The 21,854-nt window shown below is 32.6% G+C and overlaps 1 long non-coding RNA gene across 1 annotated transcript; it reads right to left on the bottom strand.

Moving 5' to 3' along the window:
* Positions 1-266: 266 nt before the first annotated feature.
* Positions 267-18,734, bottom strand: LOC127554889 (uncharacterized). Its single transcript, XR_007952098.1, has 3 exons — positions 18,591-18,734; positions 2,004-2,056; positions 267-925 (listed from the first exon to the last, which is right to left on the bottom strand). It is a non-coding gene; the product is annotated as an uncharacterized LOC127554889 (long non-coding RNA).
* Between the last annotated feature and the right edge of the window lie 3,120 nt (positions 18,735-21,854).

Below are 21,854 nucleotides of genomic sequence, written 5' to 3'. Positions count from 1 at the left end.
ATTTAATCTGATCCTGCTTTCATAGAAATCCTTCTAGCAATTTTATTAGAAAGTTGTGTCATTTGATATTTGAATTCAAATTAACACTCTCCCACACCCATTGAAATACACAGACATAGACACAGACACAGACACAGACACACACACACACACACACACACACACACACACTCTCTCTCTTTCTCTTGTCATGAATTTATCTTGACCATATGATTTCCTAGTCATGACTGGATATTTCTAGTTTTTTTTTTCTTGTTTTTTTTTTTTTTTTTTTTTTTTTCCCTCCACTCGGCTCTCTGGAAATATCTAAAATGAATACTCAATACTTCCTTCCATTCTCCACATAGATTTATTGAGTGTAGCTACAATGAAAGAGGCATGGACTTAAAATAATAAAGGAAAGTGGGGGGGGAAGTTACTAAATTCTAAGAAGTCTAAAAAAGTATCCAAAAGCAGAGGGAATTCAAATGGCCCCAAGCCTTGATCTCTCTTAGCTTCTCTATTCAGTGAACCATTTTTACTGCTTCCCTGGGGGAAGCCCTGCACACAAGCCAGTGTCTTCTTTCATCATTTTTCTTCCTGAATCAGAGTCCTTCTGGAATTCACCCCTCTCTTTATAAAGGAAAAAAAAAAAACGTTCAGGGTCTGACTGAACTAGTGGAAAAAGTTGTGAAGAGTGAATCAGCAGTTTGTTCAAAAGACCAAGGAAATGGTATTTACATTTCAAACAGAAAATTTACACTATAGACCTCATTCTCTGTGCCTCCAGATTCCCAAAGGGAGAGACCTCCTAGGCCATTTGCTCATCTTATGTATGTTGGAATGGTTATTGTAAATGTAGTCCTCAATTTCATATGTACTTTCATAGATTTATAGAATCTCAGGATTATAAAGGGCACTGGGGTCCACCTGATCCAACCTGGAACTGAAAAGACAACAAGCTTTTTACAGAATCTTTACATAAATGGTCATTTGCTTTTTGTTTAGAGATCTTCAGTGAAAGTAATCCTCAACTGATATTTTACTTTTGAATAGAATAGTAGGGAACATTTCCCCTTAAATCATGAATATGGTTACTTCTTTATAATACTACCTCTATCATCACATTGGGTGTAAATTTATTGTCTCATTCTTCTAATACCCCTTCAAAACTGGATCATAGTAATTGTTTGACCTGCCCTGGCTGCCCAGCTCATTCCCTAAGATTTAGCTTTCCCTGGCTAAGCATTTTCAATTCCTTCAACCAATAGTCATATAACATGAATTAAAGTCTCATTACCATCCTAGTTGTGCTACCCTGTGAGTCCTTTTCAGTTTATTAATCTCCTCCTTTAAGTGTGGTAAATATATTGGGACACAATACATTCTATATAGTTATACCAGGGCAGAGAATGACAAGTATGTATGCTTTAGGAATTTTTGAAATTCAGGAATGAATGAAAGGAATGTCCTTCCCTCATTCAGGAATTTGTTCTTTCCCAAGCATTAGCATGTAGCTTGTCTGAAGTTAAAGTTGGTCAAAGGATCTTCAGATTTAGAAATACAAAAATCTATGAGAATATAGGTTCTTGGTAGAAAGAATAGTTTTCTTATTATTTTAGAGACTTTCTATGTGCTTTATCTTTCATTAGTTCCATTACACAACTCAGAGATTACCTAATTCATTCTTTATTATGGAGATGAATAAACATATGCAATAACAATGGCTTCCCCAAAGAAGAAAAGATATAATGAAAGCCAGAGAACGGAAATTATTTTTCCATATTCACATGCTACCATGAGCAGAGGCTAGACTTGAATTCAGATGTAGAACTCTTCCAAATGAAACATACTTTTATAAGGTAACCAGGTGGGCCAGTGTATAGTGTGGTAGGATTGGGGTTAGGAAGGAGTTCAAATCTAGACTAAGATATTTACTAAATATTTATCTTAAGCAAATCACTTAAATTCTCCTAATCCCAGTTTTTTTTCAAATGTAAAATGGGGATAATACTAATACATACCTTCCAGGGTTGTTGTGATGATCAATTGATATAATATTGATATGGTGCAGCTTCTAGGAGAAATAAAGCAGTAATCTTCAGGCCCCAAGAACTTAGAAGTGCTATTGTTCTAACAATGTTTGTCAATGATCCTAAAATCTGCAGGTCTTAGGAATACTACAGTATAGTCCTACAAACATTGCTGACTACCAGATAACAATTTGTTGGTCATTGATAACAAGGTTTCTGAGACAAATGGTGAGGTGCATACCAGACCACTACTTAGTTCTACCTCTAAGCCATAAATTTAGCATATTAGTGATATGGAGAACCAGATCTCTCTGTTTTTTACGATAAATTTGGCCTGGCTCTTTGCTAAATCTTTTGGTACTTCCTCCTTCAGTTGGAGTTACAAATTATATTAAACTTTGTCCCTTGATTTGGAGATGTTTTCAAACCTGTAAATTCTTTTGAGATATCTCACAACACTGGTCTGCAACTCTAACCTTTTGGGGTCTCTGTTGAATCTCAACAACATTTGTAAAATGAATAGCACATTCCCTGAGTTGTGGTAGGTGCTAAATAAAAGTTGCTGCTGCTATTTCTGCTGCTGCTGCTGGTTTTGTTTTGTTGTTATTCCTCCTGTTCTTCCTTATTGCAGGATTTTGGGAGTACCAACTATTAAAATAACATTGTTTGATCCATTTGATAGAATTTTAAATTTGGTCAGAGCCTCTTTCAATGTGCCATTGATGGCAAACTTTTCATTCCTGTTACAGAGCATATATCATTGAAAGATATATCAAGATAATTTTGATGATACACATAAATTCAATAATCTTATACTTACTTCTGTTTTAAATGTTTCTTTCATTGGGATAGGCTTAATGTTACTCATTTATTATTGTATGATGATAAAAAATACACTAAATGCATTTGTGGTAGAAGCATTATTTTAATCCATAATCTGATTAATTTTGTTAATAATATCAACATTTTAAGTAAAGACTTAGAAGGTGGAGGTGTTTGGAATTGATATTCAAACAAGCTTCTACAGTCTATGTGCTAATATTTTTTATGGTTATCACTGATGATAACATTTGATTGCCAGCACAATGTCTCCTACAAGTAATAATAGTAGCAGATATATGGATTCTACAAAGTAATTTTCCCCATTATCTTAAACAGTTCATTTCCCAAAGCTTATGCTTCAGAGAATTCATTTTTCTGCTTAGTCAAATCTGTCATCAACAGAATAATTCTTTTCCATGGATATTTAAAGACTGGAACTTTCTTAGGCTCTAAGTTCTCCTTGATAAATTTAACATTTTTATTAAAAAAGTGTTTTTTATTTTTTATTAAATATTACGTCAGGAGATACAAATGGCAGGGGGCTTTAATTTTTTTTTTTTCTAGACAGATAATATTACTTTTAGATAGGAGGCTCTCTGAGCTCTTATAATTTTATTGGTCTTCCCAAGTATAAGGCTATTTTAAAATGTTCCCACAACTATCATCCACTCATTACTGATGCAGTCAGTATATTCTGCAGTGAAATTAAGATTCTTCTTGCATATATTTATTCCCGTGATTGCACTGTTCCAAATCCTTCCATAGATCCCTCTTCATAGAGGTGTCTGCAATCAAATAATATATGGCCTTGAGTAAATAATCTAAATTATGAAGCCCAGTTTTTTTTTAATCAATAAAATTAGAAGTTTGCATGTGTTCAGGAGTTCTACCTCTGTTAATCCATGGACTTCTATTTCTGTGGACATAATTCAGTGAATCAAAAAACTCCTTAAGATGGTAGGAAAGAATTTTTTCTTTTTTTTTTTTTTTTTTTTTTTTTTGCTTTCACAACTTTCTTGTAAGTTAAATTGTGTACTTTCTTATTATGAAAAAAAAATGATCCTGGAAAGTGACACATAGACTTCACTATACTAGACAATTCATTAGTACACAATAGAAAAAAAGTTAAGAACACTTACTAGATCATCTTCAAAACCTCTTTCTAACTCTGAAATCTTAAGACCCTGTGACCCTGTTTCTTTTCAGAGACTATGAAATTCATTGAAATTTGACAACTTAGGGAATTAAGGAAAGAATTCTCTAATAATTATTCTAGTTGTGGATAAATCCCAGAAATATGTTGCAAACCTTTATCTTTGTTCTTTCATATAGTTCTCCATCAGCAACATTTTGCTGAATATCTTCATTATAATATGCTAATGTCAACTGTAATTTAACATACCCAAAACTGAATTTATGACAATCTTATTTAATCTAACATTTTTTGAGGGCATAATAAAAATTTCCATCATATTCTTTTCTAACTTTAGGTTCATCTTCAACTTTTGCTTCTCCCTCATCACTATAACCAAATTAATTGCTAATTTCTAAAGCTATTAGCTTCATTCAGGTGTCACCTACCTTTCTGAGTCTTCTTTGAATTTATCTCTAATTTATCTTTTTGTACAATATTTATTTCATGCTGTCTCCCTCATTGGACTTAAAATGTTGTTACTCTTCTTAGTATCCTCAGCACTTAGCATAGTACCTGACAGATGGTTGGCATTTAATACACTGACTCTCATAACCCATTACCTTCTCTCTAACTACATGTTTACCTCATTTTTCTGGAATTTTTGACCTACCACAGCTTTGTTCCAATCTGCTTTGTTACCTTTATTTCATATCACTTTCATTTACATCATTGATATTTTAGCCAGAATGATCTACAAGCAATTTCCTGAATTCGACATGTCTCACACTTCCATTTATTCTCATCAACCATGTTCTCTCCCAAGAATGATCATCCTCCTTCTCACAACATTTGTGAATACTGATCTACCTTCAGATTCAGATCACTTATCACCACTTCTTTCCAGATTTCAAAACTCCCTACTTCAATTGAAATTCCACCCCAACCTTAGGTTGTACCTCTAATATCTCTTTAGCCCTTCTTATTTGTCTTTTTGTATTATCTTTACTGTTTGCTTATTATATTCCCCAACTCTCAAAATAATCTTTAAGCATTATTAGGGGAAAAAAAACTAGATAAATTTTCATCCACATTCCCCAAATCTTATCAGGAGAGTAAGCAAATAGAATAAACATTTATGTAATGCCTTATATGTATCAGGAATTGTGCTAAGCCCTTTACAAATATTATGTCATTTGATCCTCACAACAACCCTACGAGGTAGGTGCTATTATTATTTTCATTTTACAGTTGAGAAAACTGAAGTAAATAGGAGCCAAGTGACTTACCCAAATTCATATTTTAGTTTCTGAGTCTATATTTGAACTCAAATCTTTCTGACCTCAGCCCTAGCCCTCTATGAACAATGGAACCATCTAGCAACAGTTTAGCACAGCATCTTGCATATTTAGTCACTTCAGTGAATGGTGAATGGATGAAAATGGAAATAGTAAATAGTTTGGAGGTTTCTTCTGAGAAGACTTGATTATTCTACCTATTCTGAAGTCTTAAAGGAAATCTCAGATTAGTGCTTATCCCAGAGCCTGTAAATAGCAGAAACTTAGTAAACTACTTGTTGAAATGAAACAATTCCAGCTGGTGACTCATTTTGTGATATCAAATGAAATAAATATTTATTCAATACTAAACAAATGCCACACAATCAAAATCAATTCTAAACATATGTAGCTTTTCAACTTGTATTCCCAAGGCTATTTTGTGAGAATAAAATGAACTGAAATTTGTAAAGCATTTGGTACAATTCCTGGTATAGAATAAGTACTTATAAATGTTCCTTCCATCTTCTTTTGTATCTGAAGTAAAGCAAGACATTGAATTCTACAAAAGCTATCCTTTGGAGGAAAGGGGGTGCCAGAGTAAATATTTTCTAGTTGGCTGTCCCTTAAATTATTTTACTTAGGTGAAATTACCTGAGATTGAGCATCAATGTCATTCTTTTATTAAAAGTTGTAAAGGGCTGAAACTTTTAAAAGATGTGCTTGAATCAGACAATGGAGTGCTTAAGGCTAATTACCCAGTGGACAATAACTCTATTAGCATATGTTTAGAAAAATGGCCCTTCTCACTATTCAGTGCTGACTTGATCTTTTGGTGTATACAGATAATCTTATGAGGGATTAGAGCGTGGAGTGAGACAAGCCAAACTCACTTTGGAGAAGGAGGAGGAAAAGGAAGATTGGTGGAGAGCTTGTGGCAGTTTTGGCCATCCTCTTCACTTCTCCCCCTAAAGACCAACAGCTTATCCTAACTTGGGCTGTTCCTGAGGCCTCCAGGGAGCTAGTCCGGACTTTACAAAAAGTTTTCATTGAATTGATGTAGGAAGCATTTCAAAGGGCCAAAAGAACGTTTTATGCTTCTTGGTTGGAGATGGTAGAAAAAGAAACAAACAAACAAACAAAAAAAAAAAACACATGGACCACTTAGAGGTATATACTATGTGTTTACAAGGTTCAACTTGTTGTTTTTTTTAAAGTAATAATAGCAAATGTTACTTCCTTTATTCTTAGTAATTACTTTTTTCTTTTATTTCCAGGCTCACAAGAGACAAAAACAAGCACTTATTATTATGAACTATACTAAATATTTTACGAATATAATCTCATTTAATATTAATGACCATGTGAGGTACATGCTGTTATTATAATAATTTTACAGTTGAGGAAGCTAAATAATGTTAACTGAGAAGTTAAGTTCCTTGCCCAAAGTTATACAGTTAAGAAGTATCTAAAGTCTGATTTGAATTAGTATTAGATTCATTGGTCCATTTAGCTGCCACTAGAATTGTAACATTTCCTTCCAATTTAGAGGAATAATAGTTTAATAAATATTAAAATATAATAAAAGTGATTTTCATTTCATAATTAACAAGCCTATTGTGTACACACATGTATTTTAGCAGAATTTGATTTTATATCTAAACTTTGCAGAAATAGCTAAGATTTCCAGTGATTTCTACTGATTTCATTCTTTTTTCTCTAGCAGATTTTTAAAATTACATGTCCTAACATGGTATAGCAGACCCTCAGTTTAGAAAGCCACTGTATATAATTAACCTAGGTATTCAGTATAGCAAGTCAATGCTTTGGCTGCCATTTTTTTTTCTTCTGTCAATAAATCCTAAAATAAATTGTAGCTAATTTATCTTCTATGTATCACTGTCCTTTGTCTTGAGCTTTGATTAATCCTTTCTCTAGGATACAACATTGTTCATAGCACTGTTTTGGTAGTCAGCTATTCAAATTTACAATTCTTAGCTCTTATCAATGTGTCACTTTACTAGAATAAGCAGAGGAAACATGCATTCAAAGCTAATTAATTAAATAGTGTTAAAACATAGGAGTAGGGTTAAATGAAATATGCTTAACAATACACTTTTATAACAGAAATATATTCAACAAAGCCATTTGACTCCCTATTAACTATTCTGTTTACCAAATTCACCAGAAGAGTGGCACATTCATTCAATGATGAAAAGGGGATTAGGATTTAACAGTCTATTTCTTCACAGCTATTTCTCTTTCCATTTTGGAACTTTCTTCATTTTGAAAAGATTGGCTTCTTAATACAATAATTTGAGTTTGTTTTATTTTATAACATTGGGATTTGAAGTACTACTGGAAGGTTAGAAACAGAATCTTTCCAGCTCTCTTTGCACCAGCACTGTCTTTATTCTCAGACAAGTTTGTCTTTGCAATAACCTTGTGGAGCCTTAGCGTCATATGCATGTTCCTGCCAGTTTTTCCAACTCCTTTGTTACTAAAACTTTTTATATTTCACCAGTTTCATAAAACTTTCCTCTATTACAACAAAATGTAAAGAAATAGCCAATCAGTGTGTCCTGGTGTCCAGAAGGGAGAGTTCCAATTACATATAGACCTCTGGGAAGTTTACTACAAAGTAATTTTCAAAATGTGTAAAAGTATCTCAACCTTAATTATAATGAAAACAGTGGATATATATAAAAGTACAATTCCCTAAACTGGAAAATTTCAGTCATTTTTCTGTCATTGCCTCAATGATTTTAGTCATCAGTATTGTCTTTTCTTTTTGTATATATAGATAGATAGATATGTATCTCTGCATGTCTGCACATAAACACCCATTTTATACACATATAAAATGTATATAAAAGACATAAAATATATGAATATATATTATATATAACATGTAAAATAACACACACAAATATAAAATATATTAATATATACATATCTGTACTCATTTATATATAATATAAAATGTATATAAATTAAATGTAAGAATATATAAATACACACATATAAAATAATATATGTATACATATATAAAATGTATATAAATTATATATAACATAAAATTATATATATACAAAACATATACATAAAGCAAATATTAAATATATATGGTATATGTAAAACATATAAACAATACATATGATATATAAAATTATATATATATGTACACTTATGTACAGAAATATACAACATAACATATATGTATATTAAATATATTTATATAAAAATTGTGTACATATGTATTACACACCTGTATGCATGTATGTATACACATATGTATGCATGCATACATACATTATATACATACACACCCACACACATGCACTTACATGTATAGTTTATTTTTAACATTCTTTTAAATGTTTGAGTTTTAATTTTTTCACTCTTAATCCTCCACAAACTAATAAGAAGATATGGAAAGTGATATGAATTATAATGAGGTTTTCAATAGCTGGATGTAGTTGGCAGAGAGAAACTAGAGCCTGGATAAAATTGTTCCCTTGGGCAGGCTGGGAAAAGGCTCTGGAGATTAGTTTAGCTTTGAGGTCTTACCCTCTGTAGAAGACATTCAGTCAGAAATGCAAGTTATGTCAAACCCCTGAAGCCCATCCTCTGTGGAGGTCATGGGCAGCCCAACTATGTCCTGTAAGAAATCCCAGTCATGTCCCTGAGATTAAATTTACCCTATAAAATCTGTCCAAAACTCATGCCAGCTTTGCTACACTCCTTTGGATCAATTTGCCAGCCCACTCTGCCTGTCTTTCCGTTTACCCTTCCCCCATGCTATATGATCTATCCTTTCAAACCCCACTTCAAATCTGCACCAAGATCCTATCTGAATATGCTATTTCTGAGAAATGTAAGATGATACCTTAGAGTTGTTTTAATTCTCTAATCAATAATGATTTAAATACTTTTTTTTTTCAAATCACTGTGGACTACAAATTTCTTCTAAAAACACCTGTTCATATGCTGTAACCCTATCATTTTAGAAATGGTTCTTATATTTACAAATTTGCCTCAGTTTTCTATATATTTCCTTATTTTTCCTTATGTTTTATATTACAAAATATATTTAAAATATTATATCACTTAATTTTAGCAAAGTGCATTTTCCTTCCTTCCTTTTTTTTGTTAGATCTATTTTTTGCTTTTGCTTTGTTTAAGATCATAATTGCTATGCCTGTCTTTTTTTTTTCCTCAGCTGAAACATAATAGATTTTTGTCCAGCTCTATATTTTAAGTTTGTGTACATCTTTTTATTTCAAGTGCATCTCCTTTAAAACAAAAACAAAAACAAAAAAAAAAACTAAAACTACTTTTAAACTTCTGTTTTAAAATTGATTCTACTATCCACTTTCCTTTTATAGATGATCTCATCTCATTCAAATTTGTGATGACCGCATATTTTAAAATCAGATGGAGTCAGGAATTCAGGTTAAGGGAAAATCTTCAATCTTTATTCTTTTTGAGATGAAGGGGGATTAATAGTAATATGGGCAGCTGCAAAAGGACCCAGCCAGCATAGGTGAAGGGGGATTGTGATAGCAATGTGAGTAGCTGCGACAAGAAGCCAGCCAGCAATCTTTTTCTGCTCCTCTCTCCCCCCCTCTGCCTCCACCCACCAAAATTACCATTTCCTACACAACACATCAGGATTTTCACAAAGAGTGGGCGGGGGCCATTCTTTCTTCAAGCATATATATTAATAGAGTATGGTCCAATTACTATTTAGCCTCACGTGCTTGGGACCTTACTGCATCAACTCGAGCTTCAGCCCATTACACAAATTCAGTTATGATTATTATGTATTTTATTATGTATTTTTCTCCATCATATTTTCTTTTATTTATTCTTCGTTTTATTCTTCTCATTTTATCCTTTTCCTTTTCAAAGGTTCTTTATTTCTGACTATGCCTAATATGCTGTCCCTTTTATTATTCCCTTCCCTATATGTCATATTTTCTTCATATTGACATTATATTTCATATTCTTATACACAGATGCATGTACATGTTTTATAAATATATATATATATATTCAAATACACATACATTATATATATTCTTCCTTCTTTGAACCAATTTTGATAAGAGTAAGGTTCAAACATTGTCTACCATTTTCACTATACTGAAATGATAAAGGCTGATTTTTCATGCTTTCTTTTTCTATCCATTGAATTCTTGACTTTCCCTAGAAATATATATATAATATTATGAAAGGGAGATTTATTGTTATTGTTGTTTATCTCTTGACATCCATTGACATCCATTGAGATATTCATAGCTAAGGATATATTGATCATGTTTATTCTTAATAATTCAAATATCTTAGTTCTTTTCTTTTTATATATGCCTCATTCTGAACATAGTATAGTACTCTTCCTATCCATGAAAATTATAGTGAAACAGTTGTCTGATACTCTGTCCTATTCATCCTCTAAACAAACTTGCTTAAACATAATTGTTTTCTTTTTTTCTAGTGTATTTGAGTTTTTGCTCCTCAAGGGTAAGGACTGCCCTTAATATATTCAGTGCTTAACACAGAGTATAGCATGTACTAGACATTTATAAAGCACTTATTAACTTAATAACTGACATCAACAAAATGAATAATAGAATATGGAAATCAAGAAGTTATATTATCCACATCTACTTAAACTACTTAAGCTAAACTTAGCAATTTATTTCACTTTTTCATCAGAATTCATTAAAATAGTTTTAAAACACTGACATAGAAGCACTGCATTTATGCTATCTCTAATCCCTTGGATCATTCACACTGGCAACATTTTTCTTTTACTTTTATTTTTAAATTGCCAATGTTTTAAGGAATATTTGATAAAGTTGAAGAGAAAAATCTTGTTAAAAATGAAAATCATTTAAAGTATGAATTCATTGCTGTTATCAGACTTTGATTGATGACCTACTACTGTCTAATCACAAACGGAAAAAAAAAATGACATTTCATAATTGTCTTTTTCTTTTACCTTTTGTGACTAAAACAAAACAGGTTATTGATAAAGTCTGTTGAACAAATGAATGTTTCTACCAAGATTTCATGGAGTTAGCAGAGGGAAATAGGCGTAGTCATACAATGATAACATGAGGTTTAATGTGAATGTGAATTAATGGAGGTACAAAGTACTATAGCAGTTCAAATGGAGTAATCACTTCAGAATTATGGGAATAAGGCAAGGTTTATAATATTCAAAGTTTAAAGTGAAAGCCTATTCATGTTTCTCAACTAGAATTATGCAAAAATAAGAGGAAACCAGTCTTCCGGGGAAACACATTTTCTCCTTCAATGAAACTATAATTCTTCTACTAAGAGTATTTCACATTATTATCCATAGTGAAGTAATTGTTTTAATGTTGATGATGGTAATGATGAAAAAGCAAAATCTAAGAAAAAATAGTTGAACTTCTATTCTCATCATACTGTACAGATGAGCTGCAAAGAATCGATTCCTGTTGAAGTGAATAGATGACCTAGTTTTGCTGCAAGGTTCTTGATTTTTGTTGTGTTTTCTTTCTCACTCTAGTCAATTTTCAGTGTCCTAGTGATTTATATACCTGCACTAAATCTGGGTTTCATGTGCGTTTTACAAGTGGTATAGAATTTTAATTAACTTGAGATGAAATATTTTCTTTTAAGTATATATAGGAAGAATTTCTGAATCTAGAATTAAAAGGGATTTATGCTTTTTATTTTTTTTTCAAATGGTAAGGTTTCACAAAACTATTGTAACCATCATGAATAACTCCACATGATCTGTTTCTTTGATTAACCATTGTTATCAATAAACATTTATTAAACACCTATTATGTGATGAGCATTGTGCTGAATCCTTGAGATACAGAAAAAAACAAGACAGTCCCTCCTCCTGAGAAGTTAATAATCCAAAGTATTCATTGTACTTATTGATCAATCTATGTATTTATTTATCACATCATGTACATATCTCTCATTTTTAGCTCTCTCTAAATCAATCCATACATCTATCTATTATCTTTCTAGTTATATGTTGGTATTTGGTTAGATAGTTAACTAACTTGAGAAATCCTGACTTCTGTTCTAGAGAATCTATATGTAGACTACCTGACCAACAACAGCAATTAGGCAATGAAAGAATCAGGGTTGTGTATTCAAATGACTGTATGACATTCTACTTCTACTTACACATAAGTATATATAGGGAGCTGCATGTGTGATATTAAAAAAAGTTTTCACTTCAAAATTTAGGGATTATAAAGCCTTCATTCCTTTCTCCAAGCCTGAAATGATTGCTCCTTCATCTAAACTGTTGTAGCATCTTCTACCTCCCTTGTGGAGCTGTATTTGTCAAATAGATAGAAGGCTTGGACTCAATCTATCAAGATGAAATATTAAAGAACCCATGTTTCCCAAGATGCAGGTACTTCTACTGCTGCTAGGCCTACAAGCCACAGATGACTTCTCATCTAGTGTGATGCTTGTCTCTGCCTTTACATAAATCTTCCATGGAGAATTACCCCAATATGGTGAAAACATTTTTCTGGTTATCTAATAGTCTGAATCAGATGCCAGTGCTACATTCAAGATTTAAAGATATTATCCTGTCTTCAGGCCATATGATTGTCCAAAGTCTACTTAATATGAATTTTCTTGTACAAGTTATCCTTTTGCTAGGAAAATAAAGAGAAAAAAAACAACTATTGAAAATCTCCATTGAGGTATTACCTCAAGAAATGAGCATAATTTTCTCTCTTTGGCATTTACAACTCTTCACCATCTGGCCTCTGCCTACCTTTCTGGACTTCTCACAGCTTGCTGCTACTTGTTAATCCTCAACCAAGTTACTTTATTTACCATCTCCATACCTTCACATTGACTGCCCCCTATGCTTAGTATATATTCTTTCTCTTCAGTTCTGCATTTTGACATCTTTGACTTATTTCGGTATTTTGCTCAAATACTTCCTTTTGCAGGAGGATTTCCCAGTTACTTCAAGTAATTTGAGACTTTCCCTCCAGAGATGCTTTCTCAGTACTCTACTAATGACTACAGCAATTACTACTACAACTACCTTGACTACTACAACTGTGACTGCTATTAGTACTCTCACTACTTCCATCACTACTATCACCTACGCATCTACTTAATTGTAACTTTTCTGTTTAATACTTGCCTATCACACATATCAACTCTGAGAGATAGAAACTATTATTATCCTCATTTTACATTTGATAAAACAGAGGCAAGCAGAGGTTAAATGACTTGACAATAGACATACATTTAATAAGAGTCTGAGGCTGGGTTATGAACTCAAGAATTCTTCACTCTAGGTACAGTGCACTATCAATTGACTTACCTATTCAATCAGCTAGTTACTCTTTTTTCTCTCTATTTCTACTTCTCTCTCTGTTTTTTTTTTCTCTCATTCTTTCTCTCTCTCTCTCATTCTCTCTCTCTTTTTCTTTCTCTCTTTCTCTTTACATTTCTATTTCTTTCTCTCTGTGTATTTTTCTTTATGTCTGTTTCCATCTCTAGCTCTGTCTCTTTCTGTCTGTCTACCTCTGTCTGCCTCTGTCTTTCAGTCTGTCTCTCTCTTTAGTTTTGATTTAATATTTTATTTCCTCCATTTATATATAGAACAATTTTGAATATTTCTTTTCACAACTTTGATTTTTAGATTCTCTCCTCCACTGAGAGGACACACATGAAGTTACACAAAATATTTTCATAAAAGTCATGTTATGAAAGAAAACATAGTTTCCCTTTTCCTCCCAAAAAAAAAAAACTCAATAAAATATAGTATAAAAGAAATATGCTTCAATCTGTATTCAGATTCCATCAGTTCTGGATAGCATTTTTAATATCAGAAGTTCTTCAGAGCTGTCTAGGATCATTGCATTGCTGAGAAAAAAATTATTCATAGCTGATCATCTTACAACATTGCTTTTATTTTGTATACTATACATTTCACTTTGTATGAGTTTATCAAAGTTTTTCCAGGTTTCTTTGAAGTCATTTTGGTCATTATTTCTTATAGCCTAATAGTATTCTAACATAATTAGACACCACAATTTATTCTGCCCTTCCTCAATTGATAGGCATCCTTTCAATTTCCAATTCTCTCTATATTCTGTATATAAATATTTCTTTACATTTTGCCATCTCTATTAATATTTTTGAAAATGCTTAAAGGCAAGTTCTGAGATTGTATATTTACATTTTTTATATTCCTGGAATTTAGCACAGGTTTTGGTACATAGCAGATAATTCTTAAGTGAATGCTGGTTGATTAGCTAGTTGAATGCATAATTAAACCTTATTGCAGTACTTTTGTGCATATTAAGCACTTCACATGTGCTTTTTTTCATTCATTCATAGAAATCAAAGAAACTTTAGAAGACATTTAGTTCAAACTTTTTTTTTTTTACCAATGAGAAAATTGCCATACCACTCTCCCCACATTTATTTCTAAGAAAAATAAAATTATTCACTTTTATGACTATGCTATGAATTGTATTTAATTCAATTAAATAAATATTATATATCTACTTACAATGATTCTAGTTTTTTTTAGATTTTAAGTATACATAAATGAAAAGAAAATGACATCTGCCTGTGTACCTCAATTCATCTTATTCCTTATTCCTACCCTGACACTTCCCTGATAAATTTAGTAACTTCATATCTAGCCCCAACCATGTGAAAACAATTATTTTATTACTATCTGAAAGCATTTCATTTTCTGATATTTGGTCAGTTTAAATATTACAATTCTTGGTCATTTATGGATTCTTTGGAAAGAATGATTATTTATCTTCTGCTGAATAGCTTTTTTAATATTTAAACTCAGTTTTGCAGGACATATAATTTTGAGGTAATAATTGTTTTACCAAATATCACTTCCACCATATTATCTCCTCAGTGCAGACTGCCACTGTTACCATGGATATATACCCTCGGCCACAGAAGCTTCTACATTTGCAAGCTTAAGAAATACATTACAATATATATTGACACTGACATAACTTCAGTCAAATCCCATAAAACTCCTCATAATCCCTTTAACTATGAAAATTTAAACATTCATTTTTTAAAACACATATACAACATTTTCTATGTGTTTAGACCCTTAATAAATGTAAGCTTCTAAAGAGCAAGGGATCTTTTGCTTTTTTGTTTTTTATACCTATTATTTAGCATTATGTTTGGTACCCGGTAAGCTTTTAATAATTGCTTTCTTATTCATAACAATATGCCATTTTTTACATTTTTGTTTCATGCTACCACTAAGTGACCTATTTTTATGATTATTTTCCCTAGAATCTGATATTTTTTAAACATGTGCCTTGATAACAAAAAAGTCATAATACTGAAGTTTGACTATTTTTAAAATTAGTTCACATTAGTAACATTTTTGTTGTTATACTTTCACCAATTTTTTCTTTGCTGCTTAGTATTAATATTTCTGCATAATTTCTGCATAGCTTTTTTAAATGTGGAATTCAGATTTTTCATTATTTATTTTTCTGGAAAATTTATGATCCCAAGATTATATCTTGTTATATATTTTCAAGTCCATTGTATATAATACATTTATATAGTATCCATTTATGTAGCACCAAGTATCAGTTTTTTTAAAGAATACTTCTTCTGGGTTCATTTTGAGCCATTTGATATATTCTTCCCTTTTGTATTTCATTTTTGTTCCGATTGCTATCTACTTTTTAGAAAAAAATCAAAGTATGGAAAGTGATCCCAAAATGGATAATTTTGATTTCATTAAATTAAAAAGGTTTTGCACCAATAAAACCAATGTCACCAAGATTAGAAAGAAAGTAGAAAGATGGGATTAAATTTTTACAAGTGTTTCTGATAAAGGCCTTGTTTCTCAAATAAATAGAGAAAGAAGACAAATCTGTATGACTGCAACACATGTCCTAATTCAGAAACAATCAAAGCATGTAACTAGGGAGTTTTCAAATGAAAAAAATGAATTTGTAATCACTTTTTTAAAGTTCTAAGTCACGGTGGAGCCAAAATGGCAGAAATTAAACAGGTCTTTTCTTCATAGAGTACCATGACACTGAATCAAGCCTCCAAATTAGTATTGGAGGGACAGAACTCACAAATAATTGGAGTATAAAAATTTAGAGCAGAAGATATTTGTGAAAAACTTCAGAAAAGTCTATTTCAATCAGGCATTGAGGAGACTGGTAAGAATGGGCATAGCATAGGAACCCATGATGGTATGACATCCATGAGCTGGGAAGCTTACCAGGAGGCTCTTAACCAAAGTACAGGAATGTTGACTACTCCTCTGGTTCAGGAGCTGGCAGATCAGCAGATTAGCAGTGAGACATTTAACATAAATACAAAGGGCAAATTGTATGTCTTTGAACCATGAATAACAAAAAACACAGGACTTGGACACCCATACCCAACCTGGAAGTCAGCAGCACCAAGCCAGCACAACCACTGTCACCTGTAGAGGAAACTTAGGACAATCTCCCTTTTGCCATAAAAGCAGACCTCATCCTTTTAAAAAGAATGAAGGGAAAAAAAGCTAAAAGAATTCTGACTATAAATAGTTGTTTTTGTTTGTTTGTTTGTTTGTTTGTTTGTTTTTTATAGAAAAAGACATGAAAAGACTTCAAAACCCAAGGATCTTAAATGCAAATCATCTCCAGATGAAGCCTTAATGAGTGATATGAGTTGGTTACATATTATAATAATCTTTTTGAAGAATTCAAAAAGAATCTTAGAATTAGGAGAAAAGGGAGGAAAGGAAATGAGAACATTACAGGAGACTTTGGAAAAGGAAACAAATTATCTGAAGAAAACTTATGAAATAGATTTGGTGAAATGGAAAAAAAAACATAACTCCTTACAAAATAGATTTGACAAAATGGAAAAAAAAAAAACCTTCTCCTTGAAAAACAGAATTTGTGAAGTGGAAAAAAATCCATTGAACAAAACAACTCCTTTAAAAATTCAATTGGCCAAATTTAAAAGGAGCTAAAAAAGCTAAATCAAGAAAATTATAATTAACTAAAAATTAGAATTGAAAAAAATTTAAGTGGATGATTCAAGGAGACATCAATAATGAGTCAAACAAAGCCAAAAAAAAATAAAGAAAATGTAAAATACATCATTGGAGAAAACAATTGACCTGCAAAATAGATCTAGAAGAAACAAACTAAGAATTATGGACTTACTGAAAATGATGGTGAAAAAAAAAGGCCAGATAACATCTTTCAAGAAATCATCAAAGAAAACTGCCCTCATGTCCTAAAACCAGAGGCTAAAATAGCATTAAGAGAATTCACAGATCAACTCCTGAAAAAGATTCCAAAATGAAAACTCCAAATAATATCATAGCTAAATTTAAGAATTATCAGATCAAGGAGAAAATATTTTAAGCAGCCAAAAAGAAACAATTCAAATATTGAAAAGCTACAATTAGGATTACCTTCCTAATATATCCCTCCACTATAAATGGTCAAAAAGCTTGAAATCTGATATTCTGAAAATCAAAGGAACTTGAATTACAGCCAAGAATCAACTAACCATCAAAGTTAAGAATTATCTTCCAGAGAAAAAAATGAATAGTCAATGATACAGATGAATTTCATTTATTTCTTATGAAAAGACCAGAGATGAACAAAAAAGTTGATCTTCAAATACAGAATCCAGGCAAATAAATAAATAAATAAAAAGGAAAGGAGAAAAAAAAAAACTTTCTTGTAATAGGAAAAAAAAAACTTATACCTTTATAGGGGAATATAATATGCTTAATTCTTGAGAACTGTATCTATTGTGGGTATACTTAGAAGGTAGAGGTTTAATTTGATTTTATTGTGTGATATAAAAAAGAAACTAGAGGTAAAAAAAGGATTGTACTGGAAGAAGAGGAAAATAGGGTAAATTACATCTTATGAAGAGACAAAAAAGACCCATTACAATTGAGGGAAAGCAGAGAGGAGGATGACCATTGTGTAAACCTTACTCTCATCAGATTTAGCTCAAAGAAAGAAAGTCAGAAGTATTTAGCTTCACAAAAAAACTTGTCTTGATCTATAAGAAAGTAGGTAGGGAAAGGAGAAAGAAAAGGGAAAGAGGCTGTAAGGTGAGGGTTATTTGAGGGAAGTGGTGGTCAGAAGCAAAATAATGTGGAGTAGGTAAAGAAGAAAAGGGGGGCAGAGCCAAGGTGATGGAAAAGGCACACTCAATTTTCTAAGCTCCTCTCTTACCCTCACTATCAATATTATATTCAGCCTCAAAAATAGGGCTTGACTGCTTCTACTCATAAAGATTAGAAGTGCAAAAGCTCACCAGCCAAAGATTATCTGGAATCTTGCCAGAAAAGGTTTGTTCTGCGGGGGCTTGGGAGAAGATCAGCACAGGCAGGGAGAGAACTAGAGGCAGAGTGAAGCCCCAAACCGGAAGTGAGAGCACAGAACTCAGCACAAGCTCCCAGGGTCGCTTTTCCTTGGGGCAGTTGCGAACCTGCTCTGTAGGAGGGCACAGCCCAGGGCAACATCTAATCTGCACATTGGGGGGTTCAGCTTGGGGCAATAGAACTTTTAGCAAAGCAATTTGCTTCTGGGCAGACTTCCAGTCTGAAGCAGGCTATTAACTGGTCAGCTGCTAATACCCACAGCTGCTAATACCCACAGCCCAACAACTGGCCAGGGACAGTTAAACTTTTATTGCTTAGTCTCTAGCCTTAGGGTAGTCGCTAAACTACACAGCATTCTCCACTGAGCTAAATCACCTGTGCTAAATCACCTCCCATTGGGGGAGGGAAAATTTTTCACTCAGAACACTCCAGAAGCCAGTTTACATTTCTTCCTGCTCTGCAGAGGAAGCTGGTAACCCCCTTGCCCTGAAGGAATACCCTAAAGGCTTTAAAAAATGAGTAAAAAAAAAAATTAAAAGGATGATTGATAGCTTCTATAAAGAAAAAGAGCAGGTTTGCAACCCCGAAGAGAAATAGCAGTCACCAGAAAATACCCCAAAGGGGAATGTTATCTGTCCCCTTTTACATAACACTCTCATAGAAGAGACTATTAAAAGCCTCAAAAGAGAGTAGAAGAAAAATGGGGAAAGGAAAGAGCTTTGAAATATGAATTGGAAAAGGTAAAAAAAAAAATCTCTGGAAAGTAAGATTTGTGAACAAGAAAGTAAGATTTGTGGATTGGAAAAGACAAAGAACTCGCAAGAAAGTAGGATCTGTGAATTGGAAAAAGAAAATAATTCACTAAAAAAATTTAATGAAATGGGGGAAAAAAATTCCATAGAACAAAACAATTCATTTAAATATTCAATTGGACATATAAAGAAAGAAGTTAAAAAAAAGCTAATAAAGAGAAGTAAAGAAAAAATATAATTTTGGGAAAATGAGAAGGTGGGAAATAGAGTTAGTAATTTTAACTATGAATGTGAATAGGATGAACTCTCCTACAAAACAGGAAGCAGGTAGCAGACTGGATTAAAAGCCAGAATTTTACAATTCAGTCTAAAGGGCTGAAGCAGAATCTATTATGCTTCAGCTGAAGTTAAAAAAAACAAAAAACAAAACAAACAAAGAAAAAAAAAACAAAAACAACAACAACAACAAAAAAAAAAAAAAAAAAAAAAACAATGGTAGCAAACCTGATATCAGATCAAGCAAAAATAGCTCTAATTAAAAGAGATAAGAAAAGAAAGTGCCCCTTGCTAAAGGGTACCATAGATAATGAAGTAATATAAATACTAAACATATATGCAGCAAGTGATATTACATCCAGATTACTAGAGGAGGGGTTAAGAGAACTGAAAGAAGAGTTAGACAATAAAACTATACTAGTGGGGGATCTCAGCCTTGCTCTGTGAGAACTAGATAAAGCAAACCACAAAATAAATAAAAAGTTAAGGAGTAAATAGAATTTTAGAAAAGTTAGGTAGGACAGACTTTTGGAGAAAATTGAATGGAGACCTAAAAAAGTATACTTTTTTCTCAATGGTTTAAGGAAGCTACACAAAATTTGACTATGTATTAGGGCATAAAAACCTCAAAATCAAAGGCAGAAATAGTAAATGATTTTGTTCACATAATTATGCAATAAAAATTACATGCAGTTAAAGGCCATGGGAAAATAGACCAAAAATTAATGGGAAACTAAATAATATAATCCTAAAGAATAAATGGTTGGGGGGGTGGAGCCAAGATGGCAGAGAAGGCACACATGACTCTCTAATCTCCTCTCATTCCCCTCATAACCAATTACTTAATTCAGCCTCAAAAATAGCTCTTCACTGCTTAAATCATGAAGATTGGAAGTACTACAACTTACCAACCAAAGTCAATCTGGAAGATCACCAGGAAAAGTTTGTCCTGAGGGGCCAGGAACAGACTAGCACAGGCAGCAAGAGACTAGTGTCCTGAGCAGACCAGGAGCAGGGGTGATCTCTGTGGCTAGAGAAGTTATAGAGACAACTCTGCTATAGGCTAACTGCTCTGCCTTGACTACAAAGCAGTAAACTGGCAGAGACATTAAAGGCTAAAACTGAGGATACTCTAAAAAATGCCAGATCTGGCTGTAACCCCTCAAACCCAGAAGTGACTCAGGCAGACTTTACCGCAGCCCTGTGGCCACATCCAGCAGTTCAGGGCTTTTGCGGGGGCAGTTACTAATCTGCACGACAGTGAAGCACAGCCTGGGCAGGCTCTAATCCGCAGTATGGGGGGCTCGGCCTGGGGCAATAGAACCTCCCCAGATGACTGTGCTTCCCTGGCAGCCTGATTGTATAAAATATTTAGGAATCTATCTGCCAAGGGAAAATCAGAAACTTTATGAGCAAAACTACAAAACACTTTCCACACAAATTAAGTCTGATCTAACCAATTGGAAAAATATTAAATGCTCTTGGATTGGAGTGAGCAAGTATAATAAAGATGACCATACTATCTAAACTAATCTATTTATTTAGCGCTATACCAATCAGACTCCCAAAAAACTATTTTGATGACCTAGAAAAAATAACAACAAAGTTCATATGGAAAAATAAAAGGTCAAGAATTTCAAGGGAATTAATGAAAAAACAATCAAATGAAGGTGGCCCAGGTGTACCAGATCTAAAATTATATTATAAAGCAGCAGTCACTAAAACCATCTGGTATTGGCTAAGTAATAGACTAGTTGATCAATGGAATAGATTAGGTTCAAAGGACAAAACAGCCAATAACTTTAATAATCTAGTGTTTGACAAACCCAAAGACCCCAGTTTTTGGGATAAGAATGCAGTATTTGACAAAAATTGCTGGGAAAATTGGAAATTAGTATGGCAGAAATTGGCATTGACCCATACTTAACACCGTACACCAAAATAAGGTCAAAATGGGTTCATGACCTAGGCATAAAGAATGAGACTATAAATTGGAAGAGCATAGGATAGTTTACCTCTCAGAACTATGGAAGGGGGAGGAATTTATGACCAAAGAAGAACTAGAGATCACTATTGACTACAAAATAGAAAATTTTGATTATATCAAATTGAAAATATTTTTGTACAAACAAAACAAATGCAGACAAGATTAGAAGGGAAACAATAAAC

Source organism: Antechinus flavipes, chromosome 1 (genome assembly GCF_016432865.1).
Source record: "Antechinus flavipes isolate AdamAnt ecotype Samford, QLD, Australia chromosome 1, AdamAnt_v2, whole genome shotgun sequence".
NCBI classification, from domain to species: domain Eukaryota; kingdom Metazoa; phylum Chordata; class Mammalia; order Dasyuromorphia; family Dasyuridae; genus Antechinus; species Antechinus flavipes.
This window is presented reverse-complemented; position numbering and strand designations above follow the sequence as displayed.